Source organism: Leptonychotes weddellii, chromosome 10 (assembly GCF_054177405.1).
Source record: "Leptonychotes weddellii isolate Sample4059 chromosome 10, ASM5417740v2, whole genome shotgun sequence".
Taxonomy (NCBI): Eukaryota; Metazoa; Chordata; class Mammalia; order Carnivora; family Phocidae; genus Leptonychotes; species Leptonychotes weddellii.
In genome coordinates, this window is record NC_138378.1 from 7,797,375 (window position 1) to 7,820,217 (window position 22,843).

The 22,843-nt window shown below is 45.1% G+C and overlaps 1 protein-coding gene across 7 annotated transcripts in view; it reads left to right on the forward strand.

The window, feature by feature from the left end:
- Positions 1–22,843, forward strand: part of ZNF217 (zinc finger protein 217) — a 37,896-nt gene that overhangs the window by 657 nt on the left and 14,396 nt on the right. Inside the window, exons 2-4 of one of the 7 annotated variants that reach the window (XM_081832565.1) lie at positions 1,169–1,269; positions 5,037–5,103; positions 9,478–9,555. The gene's annotated coding sequence lies outside the window, so the exon portion shown is untranslated. Of the gene's footprint in view, positions 1–1,168; positions 1,270–5,036; positions 5,104–9,477; positions 9,556–13,145; positions 13,370–13,476; positions 13,603–13,939; positions 14,124–22,843 lie in introns of those variants that run through there. The other 6 variants (XM_081832566.1, XM_081832567.1, XM_081832570.1 and 3 more) reach the window with 6 other exon arrangements.

A 22,843-nucleotide genomic window follows, 5' to 3' on the forward strand; every position in this document is an offset into this window, starting at 1 on the left:
TTGACTTCTAATAAAACGGCTTCAGAAAGGGTTCATTTCTGTTCATAGCATTCTTAGTTTCTTGAGAGAATAGAGCATGTCAGTTGCAAATCCTTGTAGAAAATTCAATTGTATTGGTTTGGAGACATGTATGTGTATGTGTGACAGGTTTTTTTTTTTTTTTTGAGGCAGGGAGAAAGAAAAACTATCTCATTACTGTCGTGTTTATGGGGGGGGGGCATAAAACGAGAAGGAAACTTGATAAGAAAATACTTAGCAAGATGGTCCTTAAAAGCCCAGAATCTGAATCTTTAAGTCTCTCTCTCTTTTTTTTTTTTTTGAAAAAGTTCAGGAAAAAGGTTTTATTATCCTCGTTTGCTTCTCACTGTTTTCATCCCACTCAGAGACGCTGAAGTAGTTCCTCAAAGTGAATGGGAACAAAATATGATCTCTTAAAATATTTTTAAGAGGACATGCAAGCTTGGTATTTGTAAAAATATGTCAACAAAATGTGCTAACCACTTTTTTTTTTTTTAAGTTGTCAAAGAAGCCAAAGGGATTAGTTAAGCTGAAGGGCTGTTTTAGAACAAGGGGGCACTGGGGGAGAATAATGACTCAGGTCATTTTGGCTGGTGTTTACTGAGTGATCGCCGTGTGCCAGGCACCGATTTGAGGTTTGGTTGTGATTAGCTCATGTGACCCTCCAAAGCGCCCGATGCGGTGGGTGGCACTGTTATTCCCATTGTACAGGTGAGGCAGGCAGCTCAAGTCGGGAGGCTGAGGGTTGCCAGCAGCTGAGCCATGGAACTGGGGTTTGGGTCCACGCAGGCTCTAAAGACCGTGTTCGATTCAGGTCCGGTTTCTGAGAAAACGTGCGCGTTCGTTTTGGGAGCTGCTGAGCCGCAGCCCATCAGCTGAAAGTAACGTGGTGAGGTAGCTGGTTTTGGATCCACTGTACCACTGAGCACCAGAGCAGCGTCTGATCTTCAGTATAGACTCAGGATTTCTTGGTCACTCTACACCTCTCAGGAGTGTGACCTTAAATCTCCTCTCCAGCATTTTCCCCAAATCCCAGCATCTTGTGGGAGGGTGTGGCTGGAGAGGGTACACCTAGAGTCAGGAAGACAGGAGCTCACCCCCCCCCCAACATCCTTCCCTGTAGCCACTCACCTCTGACTCTCTCCTTCAGGCGCCTCTCTGGGCTCGCTTGACCTCCAGTTTGGAGAAGATGATCAAGGAACCCCGAAAGGCAGGTATCTCCCAGCTTCCGTGAGGATTGCTCCGATCGAGGTATCTTTCTTCAAAGAGTTCCTCTTGCTTTGTCCACATTGGGTGGTCTTGCTGATGATCGAGAGCTGCTCGGGTTCTGGAGTGGACAGACCTGGGTCCAGCTCTAACGGGCTCTCTCACTTTATATAAACATTCTCGCTCTCTTCTCCAACCCAGAATACGTACCCTGGCAGGGCCCTGCAGTGGTTGAGAACAGACCTGATTCTGAGTGCTGGTGAGCTTCTGTGGCCGTGGGCAGTGGTCTTTATGAGACTAGCGTGTCCTGATTGAATGCTTACTATGTGCCAAATTCTCCCCAAAGCATTTTACTAGTGAGGACTGCTTTATTCCTCTAAATACACCTGTTCAGTGAGTATACTTACCTCCCTCTGTACAAGGGGTGTGGGGGCAAGAGAGCTCCAGTAGGTGGCAAAGGCAATAGCTGGATAGCCCAGGGTCTTGGTTTGAACCTGGAAACCAGTCTGAAGAGCTCAGCCCTTTACTCACGACTCTTGTTACCACTGGGAGATGCAGCTTTTAATCTGGGCGACAGGGGTGGGGGGTGGGGTACCGACTCTGCCTGGTATCCAGAAAGAGTGCAAACAATGTACTCGGCCCGTCATAAGTACTTAATCGATGATCACTATTATTATTTTCTGTTCTCCTGAGGCCAGAGTCAACCACTTAGTACAAAAAAAGAATGGCATGAGTCAGCATGGGCTTTGGAATTCGTTCCGGCTAGAATTCCACTTCATTCTTGTTGTAGAATCTCAAGTAAGTTAAAGAAGTTAGTAAGTCAGAAAGTGAGTTAACCTCTGACGGCTATGGCGTCCTCGTCTGCCGGATGAATTTAAATGTACAGGTTATCAGGACAACGAGATAACACCATGATTCGATAAGTCAGGTGTGGAGTTAAGACTCTGGCACGTAACAGGGGCTCAATAAATTGTTTTCTTTTCCCCTTTTTGTTACTCTTTTTCCTGTCTTCTTACTGGTACTAGTCTCATTGTGGTTGTCATGTTGTTGTGCTGAAAATATGGACACAAATATCTGAGTGATTTCAGCAAGGGAGACTATCTGGGTTATTATTTTAGGGGGACTCTTGGTTTTATCAATTTATCAGTTTGTTATCAAGACTCTTAATACCTCGGTCAGGTCATTATTCCTCTGCTCATACTATTCACCAGCTCTCAGGTTCATTCAGAGTAATATCCAGTCTTTACAATGCCCAAAATGGTGTGTACCTCCTCCATCCTAATTTTCTGACTCGTGTCCTCTTATTACTCCATGCCAGCCACAGCATTGCGCTGGCTTCCTTGCTGTTCCTTGAACCACGGGGCACATGGCTTCAAGGTCTTTGTGTGCCAGTCCCTCAGCCGGGAATGCTCTCTCCCTAGAACTCCACATGGCTCTCACTGTCACCCCTTCAGATCTTTACCTGGATGTCTCCACCTGGGATTCTCCCGGCCTAGCCTGTTGAACATCACCCCCGGCGACTCCCTCTAATCCCTGGCCCCTTTGCCCCACCCCCCATTTTTTCTCCATAGCACTTAACGTTTAATTTTGTTTTTAAAGATTTTATTTATTCATTTGAGAGAGAGAGACAGAGACAGAAAGAGCACAAGCAGGGGGAGAGGCAGAGGGAGAGAGAGAAGCAGACTCCTTGCTAAGTAGCGATCCCAAAGCGGGGCTCGATCTCAGGACCCTGAGATCATGACCCGAGCTGAAGGTAGATGCTTAACCATCTGAGCCACCCAGGTGCCCCAACGTTTAATTTAAAAAATATATATATATTTTATTTTTTTATTTTTAAGTAATCTCTACACCCAATGTGGGGCTCGAACCTTCAACCCTGAGATCAAGAGTCACATGCTCCACCTACTGAGCCAGCCAGCCAGGCGCCCCATAGCACTTATCATTTAAAACACTACAATATTAAGGGTTAACTCCACAAGGATAGGCATTTTGATGGTTTGCTTTCCTGTGGTATTCCGGAGCACCTAGAACAGTGCCTGGTATACAGTAGGTGCTTAATAAATACTTGTTGAGTAAGAGAGTGAATGGAGGAACGCAGGGAGCATATTTACTCAATGCAATAGAACAGCTAAATATTGGGATACTTTCTTGGGTGCGAGCCACTGTGCCCTGACATGGAGGAAACTGGCCTTACCTTTCTTTGAGGAGCCTGCTGGCCATTCAGACAAGCACACACAGCCAAGGCTAGGCATAAGCCAGTAAATGTCATAAAGGAGGCGTTGAACAAAGAGAGTGACTGAACAAAGAGCATGGTGGGCATTTGAGTGGACCATGGGGGATGGGTAGGATGGCTATGGATTGATTTTTGGACATATGTGGCATGTGGGTTTGGAGAGGTTCAAAATGAAGGTGAGACAGGCATTGGGCACAGAGCAAGGAGATGGGTAAGTAGAGAATAGTTCATTAAAAAGCAGTATATGAAAATGCTAAGTATTTTATTCCCCATTTAAAAAAAAATTTCTCAGGGTTTTTAATATAGTTTGGAATTCTATGTTAATAGGCAGCCTATTTTTAGTTATACAGGTCAAATATGCTTATGTTTTACAGGTTAAAAGATTAAAATATTTAGCTACCAATAAAGGGTCCTGGATCCCTGCCCACATTTGAGAATTAACCAACTTTTATTCATGTATTTGCATACATATTTCTTATTTATTTATTGAGATACAATTGACCTATAACATTTTAGCTTCAGTTGTACAATATAATCATTCAATATTTATATATATTGTGGAATGAACAGCCTTATGGTCTGTGTGTAGTTTAAACATGTGTGTGTGTGTGTGTATTACATATACATATATACACATACATTTATATTATGTCCATGTACATATATTTCTTTTAGAAAGTGTATTATTGTGTATGTGTGTTTAAACAAGAATGGCACACCTTTTGTGGCTTTATTTACTCCACAATGTCTTGGTGATCTGGCTATGTGAGCACATGATACTACTTCATTCTTTCCAACTGCTGTCTGCATTCTGACATTTCGATATCATAGTTTATGTGGCCATTTTCCTCTTGATGAACATGTAGGTTGTGGCTTATTTTTCACTCTTATAAACAATGCTACAATGAATATCCTTGTGTATGCTTCTTTGAGCCCCTGAGTGATTATTTCTTAAGGGTGGTTACTATAATTATATGCTTATCTATTTTTTCTTAGGTTTTAATTTGTTTAATGTCTGTTTCTCCTGTGAAAATGTAAACTCCACGAGGGCAGGAATCCAATGTGTTTTGTACCTCACTCTTTAATTACTACCTAGCCAGTGCCTGAGACAAAGGAGTGGTCAATAAATATTTATGGAATGAATTTGGCTGAAAGGTTGGCTGGGGCCAAGGGGGAGTTTTGCATCCCCAGAGAGGGAGCTATGATTTATTTTAGTAAATGGGAGATTTTTGTACAGGAAGTAGTATTAGGAGGATTATTTGTTGGGTTTAGGAAAAAGCCTTTTAGGCTAAGAAGAAGACAGGTACTGGGGCCCAGTTATGAGATCATTACACAGGTCAGAAGGAAACGAGAAACGGGATGGATGGTAGGAATCGAAAGGAGAGGGTGCTTTTGAGAGCTACTGGGTGATAGGATCTGTAAGATTGACTAGCTGATTAGCTCAGAGGGGCTGTGTAAAGAAAAGCATGGAAAGTGGAGACCCAGTCTAGGACATATTCATTTCACATATGTTTATTACATCCCAGCTCTGGGCAAAAAAGCACTCTTTGCTAATTGCTGTTGGGACATAAATTTGCAGGACCTCTCTTCCCTACCTTCAAAGGAGATTTGGAGTCCACTGGGGACCATGGAGGACAAGTAAGCAGGTACACCAAGAATGCCAGGGAGTGACTGAGGTGGGAGGGACCTGCCCCAGGGCAACCAAGTGAAATATTGTTGTTCCAGAATGGGGGTGGGGGGGTGGGAGGAGGAGAATGCCAGGCAAGGATGTTTCAACCCTGCCCCAGAGACACACAGGGCTGACTGGTAGACATTCAGGAAATAGGATGTCGAGAAATGTGCATCAGTGTAGCTTTTTAGAAGTGAGGAAATTTAGATTGGTGACAGAGCTGGGCTTTGACATAGGCTTCAAATGGCCCACGGGCCTCAGTGTAGTCTGGAAGGTGGGGAAACAAGACTGTTAGCTGTGTGACCTCAGGCGGGCTACTTAACCATCCTGAGCCTCAGTTGCCTCTTTTTAAAGAAAAGGCAGTAATAAGTAAAGGGGTGAAGACGGGTAAGGTTACAGCTAGTCCCGTGCCAGGCGGGCTTATCAGTGACAACTCTGACTCTCTGATCGTGCCCTCCACACGGGACAGGAAGTAGAGGACCGCAGTGGCCTCCCATTTGCCATGTCTCCTTTGTTTAACCAGGATGCGATCTTGCAGGAGATAATCCCTCGAGGAAGAAACACTTACTAGAAGCTCAGTGGGTCCGTTTCACTTGCATTTCATTTCCATTCCAGTGGCATCCCAGTGTTCCGTGGGATAGAAAAATCCAAAGTCGTTGCACCGCCCCCCGCCCCCCCAAATCCTGCCTGCCACATTATCAGGGATTTTTGTTTTTATTCTAAGAGACATGGGGAGTTGTAGGCAGGACCCTGATGTAATCAGATTTGACTTTTGAAAAGATCAGTGTGAGTTTTGAGAAGATCGATGTGACAGAGATGGGATTGTCTGCATTTCTGCTGGAATGGTAGCTCTGTAAACTTAAGAGTCCCCCTTTCCTTCCAGTTGGGTCCCAGGCCTGTGGCAAACAATGCGGGCACCTGCCATTGGTTGGATGCATAGCTGGCCTCTCTGCATTTAAAGCAAGACTAAAAATAGCCATTGTGTTACTAGGAGGCTATGATGAGATAATGGGTGTAAGGTCCCTGGCACACAGTATCTATTTACTCATTTCTCATCCACTCTTTAATGAGCATCTACTATATGCCAGGCATGGCTCAAGGTCCTGGGGATGCACTGGTGAGGTGTGGGGGTGAGGCGGGCCAGGTCTGCGTGGTGAAGGAGGCTTCTGCCTGCTGCCTGCTGCCTGGGGGCCTTGGGAGAGCTACTTAATCCGTCCCTGCTCAGGTTCTTCCTCCAACAAATGGAAAGATATAAACCCTACCTCATGGGGTCATTAGGGGGATTAAGTGAGCTATAAAGTGAAAAGCACACATTGAGAACTCAATAAATGTTAGCGCTTATCAGCTAGCCTCTCGGCATGCTGGTCCTGCGTTGGGCATGGGATCTTTCTGAACTATCTGGTCCACGTGACCCTTCCCCAGGCAGAGAAATGCGGGAGGCATTGCTGGGTGTGGGTTTGGACAAGTCCCTGCTCTTCATGGAATGAACAGTCTGATTCAGACCAAAAAAATAAAAGAAAATGACATTTTTAACCAGCTACACAGACAACTCACTGGACCATTTCTCTCATTCAGGAGGGAGAGATGGAAGGAAAAGGAGGGAAGTGAGGACATAGACTCTGTGTGCTCTTCCCAGAGAGCCTGAACCTCGGGTTTCAGGACCCGTGTAAATGTTGTCGGGGGAGCTGAGGCTAAGTTACCAGGTAGATTCCAAGACAGTCCTACGTAAAAGTAGAGCCCTTTGTGGAGTTGCTACTCCATATGCATGGGAAGGGTCATCATAAAAACCACCCTTTGCTGTTGAACAACACAGGGCTCGCCTGTGGTTTGACATGGGCAACCCGACCATCTAATGAGGCAGACCAAGCAGAGGTTATAATCCCTATTTTACAGATGAGGAAACTGAGTCAAGAGCCCAGTGACTGGCCTCAAAACCCAAATCTCAGTTCCCTTCCCGTCGGACCTCTCTGTGGCCGAGCTCAGTGTTTCCCTGTTCACTTCTATATGCATTTGTTGTGAGCACATCTTCTGATCACGGCTGTGGGCGGCCATCTAAGAGGAGATGGTGTAGGCAGTTGGAAATGCGTTTTAAGAGCTGAGGGGAGAGGTCTGGGTGGAAGATAGATGTTTAGGAGCCCTAAACATCTAGATGGCATTTTGAGCCGCTGGACTGGATGAACTCATCTAGGGAATGACCAGGAAAGAGAAGACAAGGTGTCATCACTGGGCCTTGGGTGCTTCAAATTCTGGAGGTCAGGGAGAGGAGAAAGACCCACGAAGGGGACCGAGAAGGAGCGTCCAGTGAGGATGCGGGTGGGGAGGTGGAAATCAGTAGAACGCGGGGTCCAAAGCAAGGGAAACAGTGTTTCAAGAATGAGGAAGGGGTCAGCCCTGTGAAGCGCGGCAGATGCGGTGAATAACATGGGGACATGGAACTGGCCATTCGACATATTGTCACAACCGGAGCCAACACCAGCCCTTGCCACTGTCTTTATGGGGCCCTGCCTTATTTCCTGACTCCCCCGTCTTCACTCGCTGGACCCCAGGCACACTGGCCTCCTTATAGTTCTTTCCCCAAACCAGCCTTTCTCCTGCTCTGAGCCTCTCCCCTTCTCCTGCCCCCACCCCCCGCGCCCTGCTGTGTTAGTATGCTTTGTCACCTAACATCGTGGGTGTCTCTGCTCCTCAGGGAGACCTGATCTACAACCGCATTCCTCTTCCCCTCTCCAGGGACCCTTATGTTGCAGATACACTATCTGTGTATTGTCTGTCTTCCCCTAACGGGGCAAAGACTTTGTTTGTTTTGCTTATGCAAGCTTGTCTCTTATGCTTCGGACAGTGCCAGGCCTCATCGCCCCCTCCCCCCCCCCCGCCGCCCCGCCTGCAAAACTCTGGGTTTACAGCTCCACAGTGTGTCTCATTTAATTCTCCAGAGTCTTACAGAAAAGATATTATTCCCGTAAATAATAATGATAGATACTCCTTTTTCCAGTTTTATTGAGATATAGTTGACATATGACACTGTCTAAGTGTTGAACATACAACATAATGATCTGATATATGTCTATATTGCAAAATGATTATGGGAAGTTTAGTTGACATCCATCACCCCGTATAGTTATAACTTTTTTTTCCTTGTGATGAGAACTTTTGAGGTCTTCCTCCTCCTCCTCTTCATCATCATCACCCCATTTTGTGGATGAGAAAACTGAAACCCAGAGAGATTAAATAATATTCTGAGGCTGATGCAGCTTTCAGAACGTGGAACTGTAGTCCTTGAGCCAGGACAATTGGAAAGAAGACATTACCACACATTTTCAGAGGGAATCCACCCTCTCTCCCCTCGGAGGCACAGAGTTTAAACCAATTTCAGGAGGAACAGAAGCTGACATCTTGAAAGAATGGGAAGGCGGAGCCACAGGTCTGAAGGCTTGAGGTCAGAGGGAAGGCCTAATGGCTGAAGCTTAGAATCCCAGGGAAGGGCTTGCCAAAACTTGAGGCTGCAGAGTTAGGCAGGGGCCAGATCTACAAAACTGGGGAGGCAAGCTCTGGAGTTTCTTCTTTTTTTCCCCTGGGGCCATAGGAAGCCATTAAGCTGGGCGGTGACAGGATCTGATTTACTCTGTAAAAAGATCTCCTGGACTTTTGGGTGGAGCATGTGTTAAGGTAAACCTAGAAAGGAAGAAGCTGGAAGAAAGCTTACACACTCCATATATTTGGAGGAGAGAGTGAGAGGTCATGGTGCTGTGTTAGAGATAGAGGTAAGTGGACAAAGTTGAGATATATTAAGCTAGAAATTATAGGCCTTGGTGGATTAAAGGTGCAGGTGGGGGAGGTGGAGATGAAATATAGTTTGACTTCTGGGTTTTGGCTTGAGTAAGTGGGCGGATGGTAGATGGATCCATTTATTGAGATGAGAATGGGAGTCAGATTTCAATGAACGTTAGTTACCTTCTCCTTCCCCTACCTCCCTTCTCCCAAAGCTCCCCATCTGGAGTATCAGATGAGTGCAAAAAGCTTTCCAGAGGTGCTCTGAAAGTTATGTGACACATGTGGTTTTTAAAGAAAGTTTACATTTGCAACGTGAGTGAAGTCAACCTTGGAAAACCAGCCAGAATATTGGCGGAAGACAAAAGTTGTGCTCCAAGACGGTGGGAGGGGGAGGATGCCCGTCAAACTTGCCCATGGGACATAGACAGTTAAAAATAAACTACGCTCTTTGCACATTATCAGGGTTGATTAATTTAATCAAGTTGTGATTGTATCTAAACCTCGATTTAAATTGAGCCTTATACTTGGCCCCTCCCTTTTCAGTTTGCTTGTAAAAACCAGCAATCTCATCTGTTTACAGTACTGTTCTGAGCCAGGTGGACTGGCAAACTCCAAGGGAGAGTCTCGAGGCTCCAGACCTGGCCTCCGCTTCGGAAAGGTGACTTCTGCAATTTATTTTTATCATATAGCATGATGATGTTTTACAGAGGGCTTAAAATTTCAAGATGACTCGAGTGGGATCAAGAAACTTAATAGAAAAGAGAGGAGTGTAGCGTTCCCTGGAGTTGTCGGTGATCCCTACTTAATTTAGTGCATTCAGTCGTGTTAAAAGGGCTGTCCCGGTTTCCTTCTCAAATGTCCTTCATAGTTTACAAGGGCTGGCAGGTTTGCCTAACTTTCTCATTTTCTTTTCCTGCTGACTCCTCACTGCAGTTTTTCGGGTTTTCCTGTTCTGAACACGGAATTCTTTTTGTTTTTTTTTAAATTTTATTTTATTATGTTACGGAACACTAAATTCTTTTAAGTCGAGTATCTATGTTGGCTCCATTTCAGCTCCAGGGATTAACGTGCAGTTTCCAAATTGTTTTTCTGTAATAGTTCCACAGTTAAATAAATACTTGTGAAATGGGAAGATCATATCGTATTGTTCTTCTAATTAAGGCTAAGTCTCCAAAGATGATGCCAATAAATGCTAAATGTAGCAAATTAGAAGGGTTTTTTGTTTTGTTATTAGATCGGAGAAGGCTGCGGCAGGCAGCATCTGGAGAGAAAACCAGAAGTTAGCGAACGAAGAGGTCTCATATCACGAGAATTAAATCAGAGATAATGGTGCGATTTTTCTAAGCGTACACTGGGAAATGTATCTTAAGGAGGGCCGATCTGTTTGGATAATTGTGAAAAACGAGGTGTAGCTGATGTGTTTGTCGCATTAAGGAGAGGTGAAGTGGGGCTTTTTCCGCCCTTTCTCCGAGTAACATGTGCACAGCATCAGCTTCCATTTGAAGGGACATTTCGGGTTCTCTTCTTTGTTTGTTGCCAGCGTCTCTGCAGCACCTGACTCCTTTAGAGATAGTCTAGCTGGTGATGGCAAAACAGGATTACTCGGGGGTGGAGCTAAGTATATGTGGACTATAATGCTTTGTTTTCAATTTTCATTTCATAGAATAATAAGGAGTTCTGAGCTTTTCCTATAGAACTACACGTTCCTAGTGTTCTCCTTTACTTTTGGAGTTTGCATTTTTAATTGTTTTAACTGTGCATGCTTCCCAGATCTTAAGTATGAGTCTTCACATTCTAAGGGGAGAGTGTGGGTCTCAGGGATGCCCTGAACAGCAAATTAAGATCACTGTATATCCATTTAAAAACACAGTATGTGTTTGCAACCCAGCACTCAGTCACTGGCAGAATTTTCTGCAACGATTTCCCAGTTTTATTGGCACGTCTCCAGGAATAAGGTTCTTTGTAATTCTTTGCTCAAACATAAGGATCACATATAAAACTCCAAGGATAGATCAGTTAATACAATTATCTTTCAATTTTAAAAGGTACAACATAATAAGGTTTTTCTTGGGGGGGGGAGGAGAGAGAAACAGTAACTAACAAACCATAGGATGCTATTATGCTAACAAAGTGGTAGCTTTGTAAGAGCATAGAGAAAAGCACAACCGTTTTTGCTCAGAAAATAATTCAGTAGCAACAAGGTCTGAGAGTCAGAAGCCTCACTGTTCTTAGTGAAACGATTATTTGTCAAAACATTTGATTGTTTCCCTATCCCTACTGAAAAGTTTGGACTTTTCTTTTTGCCCAATTTTGACACTAGAATTTTTAACTATCAGTGCTATTGTGTTTACAGCATTCAAGGTTTCAGAGTTCAAAGGTTATCCATTAACATGTAGAGCGAGGCTACACTTAATGTTGCGACTCAGCCTGGTTCCACTGGCACATAGCTTGTTTTGTAGCAATGCTCCGAGTCATTTGTTTTGATAAGTTAAATCAAGTTTCTTGTTTATGAAGAGTGTCTTTGGATTGCGTTTTCGGATGTGACTATCTATAAGGGTTTAAAAAATATTTTAAAGAAAGATATTATCTTCACTGAGAAAAGGAACCCTAATACTAGAAATAGAAATGATCAACATCAGTGTATTTGAGTAAAAAAAAAAAAAGAGTTCTGGCCAAAGAATTTACTTCTGGCACTGCTAATTAATTGTAAGTAATTGGTTCACTTCCTTTTTAAAAAAGACTAACCAGACCATATGTGGGGTTAGTAGTTTTATATAAAATGACAGCAAAACATCACACTTGGCAAATTCTTCCCCTCTGCTAAGAAGCTTTCAAATTCCATTTTCTGTTAACTGCACTGCTCACCAGCAGAGCATTTTTATATAGCCCCCACCCCTTTTATTAAATATATACTTTAAGCGCCTTTTTTGATAGATTTTAAGTTTTTCCATTTTGGATACACCCATATTCCATAAAAAAACCCACTTGGCTGTTTTGTTTGTGGTGAGTTGCGTAGCTCTGTTTACATTTGCATTCGTTTGCATTTTGGGGCAGAAAACTTAGTGGTTGTGATTGTTGCTACTATGGTTCCTCCTGGGGCGTACCTAAAATGAGGGAACACAGGCCTTCAGGATCAACCCCCTCCTTTCTTTTTGTGAACAAGGAAGAATAGGAAAGGCTCTAAATACGTTGGTTGTGGGAAGGGGAGCGGGGGCAAGGCTAGTTTGGTTCCCCCCTCCCCCCCAGTTTCAGCCTGGTTTTATCCACGTGGATTTCTATCAAAGCCAAGTGGATCCTTGGAACCTAGGCCAAGTTTAGAAATCTCAAGTTATAATAGCGGCGCAATCGGGCCCTTTTAGAAAAACAATTACAGGATAGCTTTATGAAGATGCTAATTAAACCATTTTAATCATGTCATCTCCCCGACCTTGCTCACACTTGACGAAAATCTGAGAAAAACTGCACTGCCGCCTTCTAACCTACTCAAACGGGTGTAGAAGCTTTTTTGCGGGTCATTCGTGATGACCCGGGAGTTCGGCTACTGGCCCCTCCCTCGCCTGGGCACACCTTGCAAGGGAAGGGGAGGCGGCGAGGCCGAGGCGTGCATCTGCGCCTGCGCGCTGCCCCCGTGGCCCCCTCCTCGCGTACCTGTCACTGGAACCGCCGGAGCGCGCGCGGGCTTCGTTTAGCCGGATGGCGGGAGGCGGGGGGGGGGGGGGGGCGCGGTGAAAGGCGCGCGCGTGCGCGGGAATCGCAGGCGAGAACGGGAGGGCGCGCGCTCGTCCGCTCGCTCGCGTCCCGGAGGCGGAGTCCGCGGCGGTGGGCGGGGCAGGGGCGCGCCTGCGCGGACCACGGGGCCTGGGGGCGGGGCCTGGGGCGGGGCCGCGCGGCCGGTGAAGGCAGGAGGCGGGGCGTCTCAGAGCGGCGGGGCAGAGGGAGGGCGCAACAGCTGCTCCCTGAGCACTTTCTGACCCAACAGTCCCCCTGCGCCGGACGCGCCGCGCCCCGGCGGCTCTAGGGACCCCCCGCGCCTGCACTGTCCCCGCGCGGACGAGTAGGGGGCGCCCGCGCCTTTGCCCCCCGTGCGCACCCCCGCCCCGCTCACCTTAGCCCCGCGCCCGAGGTGAGCTCGGCCCCCAAATCCCCCGGGCGGGGGTGGGGTGGGGGCGGGGGGCGCTCCCTTTGGGGGAGGGTCTTCAAGGCGCGGGGTCCCGAGGCGCCCTGGGAGATGGCTTCGCCCCGCGCCCAGTGGCCCCCAGTCTTTTGGGGGGCCGGTGCGGGCGCGGAAGCCGGGAGGTGTCCGCACAAAAGGCCGAGAGAAACTCCCCGTCGCCTCCCCTCCCTCCTGCCTTCCCCGCCCCCTCCCCTCCTCGCCTGCTCCCTCCTCATTCAAACCGCGGCTCGCTCGTGTGGTGTCAGTTCAGTCCCGGCCGCCGCCGAGCGAGGAAATGGCCGAGGAGCCGGAGCCGCAGGTAAAGGGGGCGCGCCCCCCCCGCCCGCGCCGGGCCCAGGGGCGCCTCGCCTCGCCCTCCGGAGTCCCCCCGAGCCGCCCTCGAGTCTCCCGTGCTCGTTAGCTCGCCCCCCTCCCCGGATGACCCCCGCCCCGCCCGGCCCCTGCTCCTTCTGTTCCGCTCCTCTAGGGCGCCCCCTCCCCACCCGGCTTCGGAGCGATTCCAGCAGCGAGGAGGTGCCGGGCGAGCCCCCGGTGTGTACAGTGTTTTACCATCACACTCACTCTTGGGGATAGTCAGGATGGTTTGGGGGCGGGGGAGTCCCCCTTCTCCGGCCGGGACCGAGGGGCTGGCCGGAGGGAGCCGGGGGCTGCGTGCGTGCGTGGGTGGGTGGGGGGCTGTTCCGGAAAAGTTGGGTGGCTCCGCCGGGCGGCTCTCCGGGTTTGCCGGCTGGGCCGTGGGGGGCGGGCGGAGGGGAGGGGGCCGGCGCGGGGTCCCCCGCGATGGCCCGGGAGGGGCCGGGGCAACTTGGGAACAGCCAAAACAATGCGTCCTAACAGGCGTCCCCCGCAAACAATGGCCGGGACCGTCCACACGGGCCGGGCGGAGGGCACGTCTACAGGGGCCGAGGGAGGGGCTTGGCGTCGCCGCGGACCCCGACGCTCACCCCAGCAAGCCCCCCGGCGCCCCCAAATGCCTCCCCGGGAGTCCCGGTCTCCTGCCCATCCCTGAGCAGGCGGTGCACGGGCTGCGTTTCCTGGATGTGTGTGATAAGGTGTTTTTTTTTTCCCCTTTAATTTTAAAGATTTTTTGAAACTTTTTAAATAGCCCTTAAACGCTTAAAGAATATCTTCATAACTCTCACTTCTAGTTGGACTCCCAAAGCCAGCTGGAAGCAGAACTAGTAACTTAAAGGGCAGGAAGGATCGAAATGTTCGCCTATAAGTGTTTCTTTCTTTCTTTCTTTTTTTTTAAAAGGGAAGTTTCTGCCAGGAGGCGCTGAGTGGCGAAACCGCGCAGTTTCAGATGGAGAGCCCTCTTCTCTCTTGCTTTGGCCCCAAAATGCGAGCGGCACGGGATGGGGAGGGAGAGGAGGGCGCTGCTGGGGGCCCCTGGAGGCCGGATTTGGGGCGGCCTGGGCGATTCTGCCCCGGTGGGGGCAAGACCTGGCCTGTGGGGTGCGCAGGCCGGTACCTGCGCCCAGGATCGGGACAGACGTTCAGGTCTTGGATTGGAACCCACAGTTTTTGGGATTCAGGGAGGGGCCACCGAGGACGGGAAGCCGCATTCTTGGGCGGGTGGGATGGGGGTGGGGTGGGGTGGGCAGGCGGGGACTTTTCCTAAAGGTTTAGTTACAGGAACAGGAAAGAGCCACCAGTGGCCACTTCTGGGACCCCGGTAGCCTGCTTACACTTGGAGTAGTAGAAACTTTTTTTTCTCTCTCTTTTTTTTCCCCCAAGAAAAGAATAGTCACTTTAGAGTTTAAGGCTCTGGTGTATTCCTCTTTGAAATTCCTTGAGCCTCAATTTATCTTTCTGAATCAGCCTATAGGGCTTGAAGCATTGGCATGAACATTCCTAAACGTGTATTAAATGCAGGGCTGTTGCAGTGGTCCTTTGGCCAGTTTGGGGTCGTGTAGTATTGACCACTACATGCTACATACTGGCTGGTTTCCTAGCTTTCTAGATCGTTTGGAACCATTAAGCTGTATGTTTTAAGAAGCCTAGGTCTGATTTAGTTCAGGTTGATTCAATTATGTCTTCATCGCTTTTGAGTTGGTTGAATGAGTTGACATGAGATTAAGCTCAACAAAAGAAAAGGCAGGGTAACGACAGCTGCCGGCCAGGCCTGGCGACTAGGTAGGGGTCTTGGGAGGCCTTGCACCTTCTCTTTTGTATGTGTTAAAGAAGTACATTTAAAAAATGTTCTTTGACTGTACTCTCCCCTCCCCCACGAATGGATGCCTTTATAGATATCAAATAAGACTTAAAATGCTAAATTCTATAATATGAGAATGAATGATCTAGAGTTTCTAAAAAGCCTTCAGTGTCTGCAGTGACAAGTGCAGAGTAATAATCTAATTGCTTTTTGTCTGAAAAATACAGCAGTCAAACCACTAGTTTGTGCTTGCTTAGTTAATGTGTGCTAAGAACTTTTAAGGTGTGTCCTTAATGGTGGATGACTTTTTCTGAGAAGTCATGTTTATTTTAGATACTGTTTTTGTTCAGTATCCCAAAGACTCTAGTAGTATGTGTGTTTTTAATCCTGGTGTTTTAGTGAAGTCAAACCCCTCCCACCCCAAATTGCTGCCATTTTTTTTTTCATCAGTTATATAAGTATTAAATTCAAAGAGGCAGAGTGACTTATTTAAAAATCCTGTTGTCAGTAGCTACAACACAAATTTACAATTTATTTGGCTTATTTGTTGGAATAGGGTTAATAATCTGATTGTTTGGAATTTTAATTATTTGGTGTGAAGAGGAAGGCTGCTGCTTTAGACTCCACCTTGGTTTGCATGCTGGAGGAGGAAGTGGGGGAGGATTGTGACTTTTCCAGGTGAAGGACACATACTTTTCTTCAGTGTCCACCTTCATTCAGTCCTTTTATCTTCACAGCACCTTCTAACACTTTGCAGTTTGACCTTTGATGTTTTTAATAACTTGTAAGATCGAAGTTTAGCAGTTGTCTTGGGTTCATATTATTCCCTTTCACTTCCTAATGAAAAAAAGGAACTAATACACCACTTCGATAAAATTTGTAGAAAATATTTCCCCTTCACCCTGAAGAATCTATTTAGATAACAGCTTGATTCCCCCCCCCCCCCCCAGGTAGTAGAGGGGAAGAGGAGGGAGGAGAGTAGGGTTTGACTTTGCCTTTACTTTTAAGGTGGAGGTAGATCTGCATTCTCTTTGTAAGCCTCCATTTTTGGCAGAGGAACTTCTGGGAGGAATAGCAGCCCCTGGTTCCCTTCCAGTGGACCTTTAAAGAGGAAATCAGAAAATAAGACTTAATCATCAAGTCACTTACAAACTGATGAAATCATTAAGGAATATAATGGCCTGGCAATGAAGGAGTCCCTCTCTCCTCATTTCAGATAATCACTTTTCTCTCTTTTAACAACATTTATGATGAAATGGCCTGTTTTTGCCACAGCAGGGCTGCCTTTTCTCAACCCTGGAGCACTCTTAATTCTGAGACGCTTGATTAGAGCCTCAGGGGTCCCAAAAGCTGTGCTGTTTTCCCACTTTATAAAATTACATGCTTTTCTCACAGTTGTGGCAAATATGATATTGGTGGCTAAGAACTTTGGGGTAGTTTTAATGACTCTTCACTGTCTACTATCTACTACTTGAAAAAAAAAGATACTTTTATCTGACTCTTTGAGGACTGTAAATTGGACCTTTTTTATGTTTCACGTGAAGCTTTGTTTCCATTTGCTCAGAGACAAGTTCAGCTGAGAATGTTCCATCTCAACGTATGCCAAGTATGTCCTGTATGTTAGGGTTTTTGAGGTTGCTGGGGATGACTTATTTTAAATGGTTCATTGCTAATTTCCTATTTGAGTTTAACCCCGTAGCAGTATGTTTAGTAAATGAATTGGAAAGTTGAAGCCAAAGTTCTGAACAATGGCTATATATTTTCAAGCTTCAGAATTGTACAGTAGGAACGAGAAATCTGAGACTGTTGTATAAGCTGAGGAGTATTCCACTAGAATAAAATCAGTGTAATGAGATTTTAATTGAAACGGCTACATTTGGAATATACAGAACTGTTTTTCAAGTTACTGAGGTGTTACAGATAAAAACCTGGAAGGTGTTTACAGAACAGCTACTGAGCAGAAATTAAAGAAATCCCAGTCACATTAAATGCTCTAAATAGTGAAAGGTTTAGTTACAGCATGTAAACTAAACTTGAGGCTGTGGGGGAGTCTCGATTTGTACATCCCATCTCCAGATTGGGGGGGGAGGGGTGCTAACCAGTTTAAATGCACGTGGAAGAAAGAAGGAATTACACACAAAGACAGCGGGAAATTTCTGAAATTCGGGAGAGGGAAGCTTGATCATTATAACCGAACGGCCTTCTCTTGGGGGGCAGTGGAAAAACTCTCAAGTGTTGGCTTTTAGGAAAAAGGTGATGGGGATTATTTTTCTCCAACCAAGAATGGAGTTAGGCAAATTTATAGTGGCCTGTGGGGCACAGGATTTTGAATTGAGACCACGAGGGCAGATAGAAACCTGATTTTGAGGAAGTGGTACAGGGACCATCCTTTCCCAAAATCTGCAGTTCATGATGAGCAAGCTCGATTCTTCCAAATAAATAGTGGGCCGGCTGCCACCACAAACTGCCCTTTTATGCTTAACATTGGAATGCTCATTAACGACTTTACATTTGAACATTTGTTGACTGACTGTTCTTAACGTCCCCATTACTTCCTGCCCAGGGTAACTACATAACAGAGTTACTGGAAATTAGGGGCCAGTTTGGTAATTTTATGATAAAGTTGAGAAATAAAATTACTAAACCTGAAAAGACAGCTGGGTAAGTTAAATTGAGAGAATTAGTTTAAATTCCTCAGCTTTTGTTCTTTAAGCTTTACCTATGTTGTTTTTGACCTCCACATTCCTTCACTTCGTACTGAGGAGCTACGACCCTGGAGTCAGATGCCAGTTTTGTAATGGCTTCGTTAGGGTTTTGTGTTTTGTTGTTCATTAGTTTCTAGCGTGTCAGGAAACCTCTTGGATTTAAAATGCAGTTCTGTGGACTGGAGATTGAGAGTCTAGATCTCTTTTGTTCTTGTATCAGCATTAGGAGAAAACACTACATGTTTTTATTTTTCCTACCTGTGTCAAATCAGGATAACCTCAAAACAGGTCAGTTAGACCAGAAGAAGTGTTTTTGGGGTTTTTAAAATCTGCGGATAAGCTTTGTTTTCAGTTGAGTACATAAGTCTCCTCAACAGTGGTTATATGGATGAATTGAAAGGAGAGTTTTTCCCCTTAATTTTGAAAGCAAACAGGTGACTTAAGAGAGCCAGACATACAACTTGAATATTTACTCAACAGAGATAGGGAGGGGAATATTTAAATGTTGCTAAAGAAAGAGCTCATGCCTTAAAAGGCAGTGCCCATGTTTATATTTAATCTGGTTAGTTAAATGGGGTATAATTAAGAACACTCACCACTGGGCCGTGTGGAAAAAGAGTTGTGGGTGTGTAGGATAGTGGTGTAGTAGGATGGTTATAGGTATTTATCTATATACACAGTTACCTGTGTGTGTGTGTGTGTGCACGCGCACGCACACACAGGGTGTTTTCCTTGTGGAGAGCAAAAGAATACAGGTAAAGATAGAAGAGTTTACTGTTTTAGTTGGTTGGAATCCCTCTTTTTGGTGCAGTTAGTCCTGTCTGAAATCTTTTTAGAGTATTAAAGGTAGTACTGGTTAAGTAGCAGTAACCTCACAGATAGCCAGGCTTACTCTTGCTTAATGAAAATTCTTTTTTTATTCATTTCCCTTAGAGTTCTCTTTTTCCGGTCAGGATGGAATTTTTAAAAGCCAGTTTACAGACCACAGTATCTGTTAATATTGATAATACCGAAACTAAAACTAATATGTGGTGCTTCAAGTTCACATTAAGATCCTTTAACTGACCTTAATTGATTTGGCATGAATCAGGCAGAGTTTTTAATCATGACACTCAAATATACTAATATGATTACTCTTTTTTTTTTTTTTTAACAGTACTTTGGTCTCTAGTCGTATTTAGGACTGAGCTCTAAGTTTCCAGAAAATGAGACTGTGCTCTAGGATCTCTCCCCAAGCTTTGCCTTTCAACAATCATTTGCTTTTGGATAGTTTAGATTGTGACGTTGAATGTAAACTTCTGAATATTTTAATCTTTTTCTTTCACTTTTCAACATCTTTCCACAGCTATATTAGGAAAGTTGGGTTGACCATTTAGCTCATGGGTGTGACCTTGGTGATTTCCTTGAAATAGGGTTGAAGGATTTAAAGTTACAGGTTTGGATTGCACTGTGGCTTTCTATGTGCGGTTCTCTTCACTTGTTGGATTAAGACAAAAAAAAAAAAAAAAAAAATCCAAACCGGTATGTGTGACCTACAGAAGGAACATTTATAGAAAAACTGTAAGTTTCCTGACCAGATCTTGGAGATAATTTTGCTGTTTAAAGGGTACAAATGAATTGGCCAGAGACCAGCAGTTTGTGTGGGTTAAATATTTTAATGATCATTTATTTGGACACTTAAGTGATTCGGAGGGAAAAAGTAGATTTGTAGGAATACAGCAAATGACTTGGTTATAAGTGGAATTTTTATGTGTTTTTGACAGTTTTTGAGGACTTTGAATTCCTTTTACTCCATGATAGGGTAATAAATACTCCGTATCAAAACATGTGAGCTAACCTGTCCAGCTGAAGTAGAGTCTGTGCTGTCTCAAAGGTTAACAGCGTGAGTACATTTGGACGTAAAGAACGGTTCCCAAGTGACAGCAGTTATCAGCAAGGTGGCATTTACTTCTAATTTGTTGTGCTTAAACACAAATTATTGTGTTTTTCATTAAGGATTGTATAATGTGTAATATTTGCTAATTTCAGAATTTACAGGTAGTGGCAGAAGCCTTACTCACAAACAAGTATCTTCTTTAAAGTAACAACAACAACAACAGGAGACGTGGCCTAAAGAACGTTAGACTTCTCTTTCAGGCAGTGATAGCAATATGGTTCCTACTTTCTTTTCAAAGATCATGTTGTAAATTTTCTTTTTTTTAAAGTTTCCATTTAAGTGATCACGATATCAAGTCAGCCCTAGTATTCTTTCAGAATATGAGGTTACACTGGATATTGCCTCAGGTGCCTTGAGTAAAGGTTTAGGAGCATTTTTTTAAATATTGAAAACCATTTTTGCCAACTGCCTTTCAGTAGGGTGTTCCGAAGGCTCACTTTTCGGCAGACTAAAAGCATTTAGATTGTAGGGGTTGGATTATGATCTCCCCCCTCCTTCCTCCTCCAGGTCTTCGTGAAGACAGACAACTTCCTCTGCTAGCAGGGTCTTGCGGTGCTCTTGGCTTCCGCGTGCTCCCCGTGGAGACGCCGAAGGTTCAGGGAAGGCTGTGTGGGTGCTCGCGCTCCTCGCCTGCGGTGGTTGCTATTAACACTAATTAGATTAGAATGTCTATTTTTTTTTTTTTTGGTAAGTTTTGTTAGTATTAAAGTCTTTGTTATTGCAGTCCCTCTAAAAGATTTTAGATTTTGTTAGCAGATTGGTTTTAAGTGATGTAGATAATTGGTTTATAGGTTAAGGAAGTGTTCAGTCTGCATTCAGTTTCTAAGTCAAGAGTTGAAGGCATTTGCTATCAGAGATTTCCCCAGCTTGTCCTGCATTTCTGTTCTGGTGGGTCTGTAAGGGGAGTAATTTTAAATCCAAATGATACAGTTTTGCTTGTGCTGGTCAACTTCATGGAGTGATTAAATATGATTCATTATTTTATTTTATTTTTTTTAAAGATTTTATTTATTTGAGAGAGAGAATGAGATAGAGCATGAGACGGGGGAGGGTCAGAGGGAGAAGCAGACTCCCTGCCGAGCAGGGAGCCTGATGCGGGACTCGATCCCGGGAATCCGGGACTCCGGGATCATGACCCGAGCCGGAGGCAGTCGCCCAACCAACTGAGCCACGCAGGCGCCCCTGATTCATTATTTTTTATTACACCCTTGAAACTGTAGAGAATGGTATAGTAGATGGCAGCCTTAGGGAGCCGTGCAGAAGGTCTGATGAACCTCCGAGTTAATATCAGATGAGTCATGGTTGGTGACTGTGACCAGAGATGTTCAGTATTGACTCTGTACCTGCGCTGATGACGGAGTGCTTGTTCATTCAGCCACTAGGTGTTAATTGAGGGCCTGCCCCTGTGCCAGAGACCCCTTCCAGGTGGGAGGGGATAGCAGCGGACAAGGGTCTCTCCTCCTAGGATCTTACTGCAAAGGAATGGCCCAGGGTCTTCCTCTCTTGAGTGAGTAGTAAGGATGGCTATGACCCAACGTAGTCTAGTGCTCAGGACAGCTGGGCACAGTTAATGACTATCAGGATCTGTGCCAGAAGCTTCCCTTGAGGGAGAAGTGCTTCAGTTTTGCCTGGGAGGGTCTTCTTCCCCATCTCACCATACGAGGAGACTCGCTGGCCCAGGACCTCCTTCTCCTCGTCTCCAGGCCTCCATCCTTCACCAAAACTGAAGCGCAAAACTGAAGCTCTTCTTGCTATGATTTTTTTTTTGCACTGTACCTCCTTTACTAATCCTTCAGGTCTTGTGTTAGAAGCTGATGATGACTTCCCTTAACGCATATATTTGAACATTTCAGAGATAAAAATTGAAACTGAACTGTTTCTTGAAGTCAGGCATTTCCAGTTATATGCCATTACCCTGGGTGGGAAATAAACAACAGGGATGTACCCACATCATGTTTCTTAATCAGAGACTGAGTTTATGATTGGTGTCTTTTGGGGAAAGATTATCTGTAGAAAACTGGAGTTCCCCCAAATTTAAAATATCATAGAGTAGTAAAATTTCTTTAAAAAAAGAAAAAGATAATGTTGATGTCTGACATGGAGGACTAACTTTGATTTTGGCAAATTAGGGCATTAAAAAAAAAAAAACTTTACTGCTCCCTAATGCCACTCTTTCATTTTTTAAAAAGCTGTTTTGCAACCAAAAAATAGAAAGGGCCTCAAACAGAGGACAGCCTTTATTCAAATTGAAATTTATCTGTGTACACGGTGGAGAACTCAATGAGCTGTTTCTGTTTTTCATATAGCTGTCAGCCGGTGAAAATGTGCTGGTCAACTTCGTGGTGTTTTCAAATATCATTTATATCTTGATTTAAGATAGCATTAAAAATTCTTTTGAATAAGTCTATCCATAAATGTAGACCTACCCCCCAGAACCACAGAAATTTGGAACTCTTGAGGATGATCCTGTCATTTAACCATCTCCACCAAGTAGATGAAGATGGGGTATGTGGTGGTGACAGCTTGAAGGTTGTGACTTAGCCAGAACTAGAACTCAGGTCTCTGGGGTGTTCTGTTATTTCCCACCAAGCTGGTAGCCAGCCCCAGTGTTTTATCCTCCATTGTGATTACAACAAAAGACTCAGAAATTAAGATAAAGCACTTTAGTACGTTCTTTCTTTACCCTAATCTTTGATCTGCAGTCTTATTAGAAAAGCTTGATGTTAAAGATCTGGTTTATTCAAAACTAAAGATAGCAAGGGGCATGAGAATTTTCTTTTATTATGAGTGTAAAGAAGGGGAAGAAATGTTTCCTTGTCTTCTCTGAGCCTAGAGGCCCTTGCTCTTTGAGGAAGTGGAGAGAAGAAAGTAAAGCTCAAGGTGGTGGGAGTAGTTTGCAAGTCTTTTTGTCTTGTTGGGGAGAATGAACAGACCTCAGTTAAAGTAGTTGAGACTATTGAAAACCAATTCTGTGCT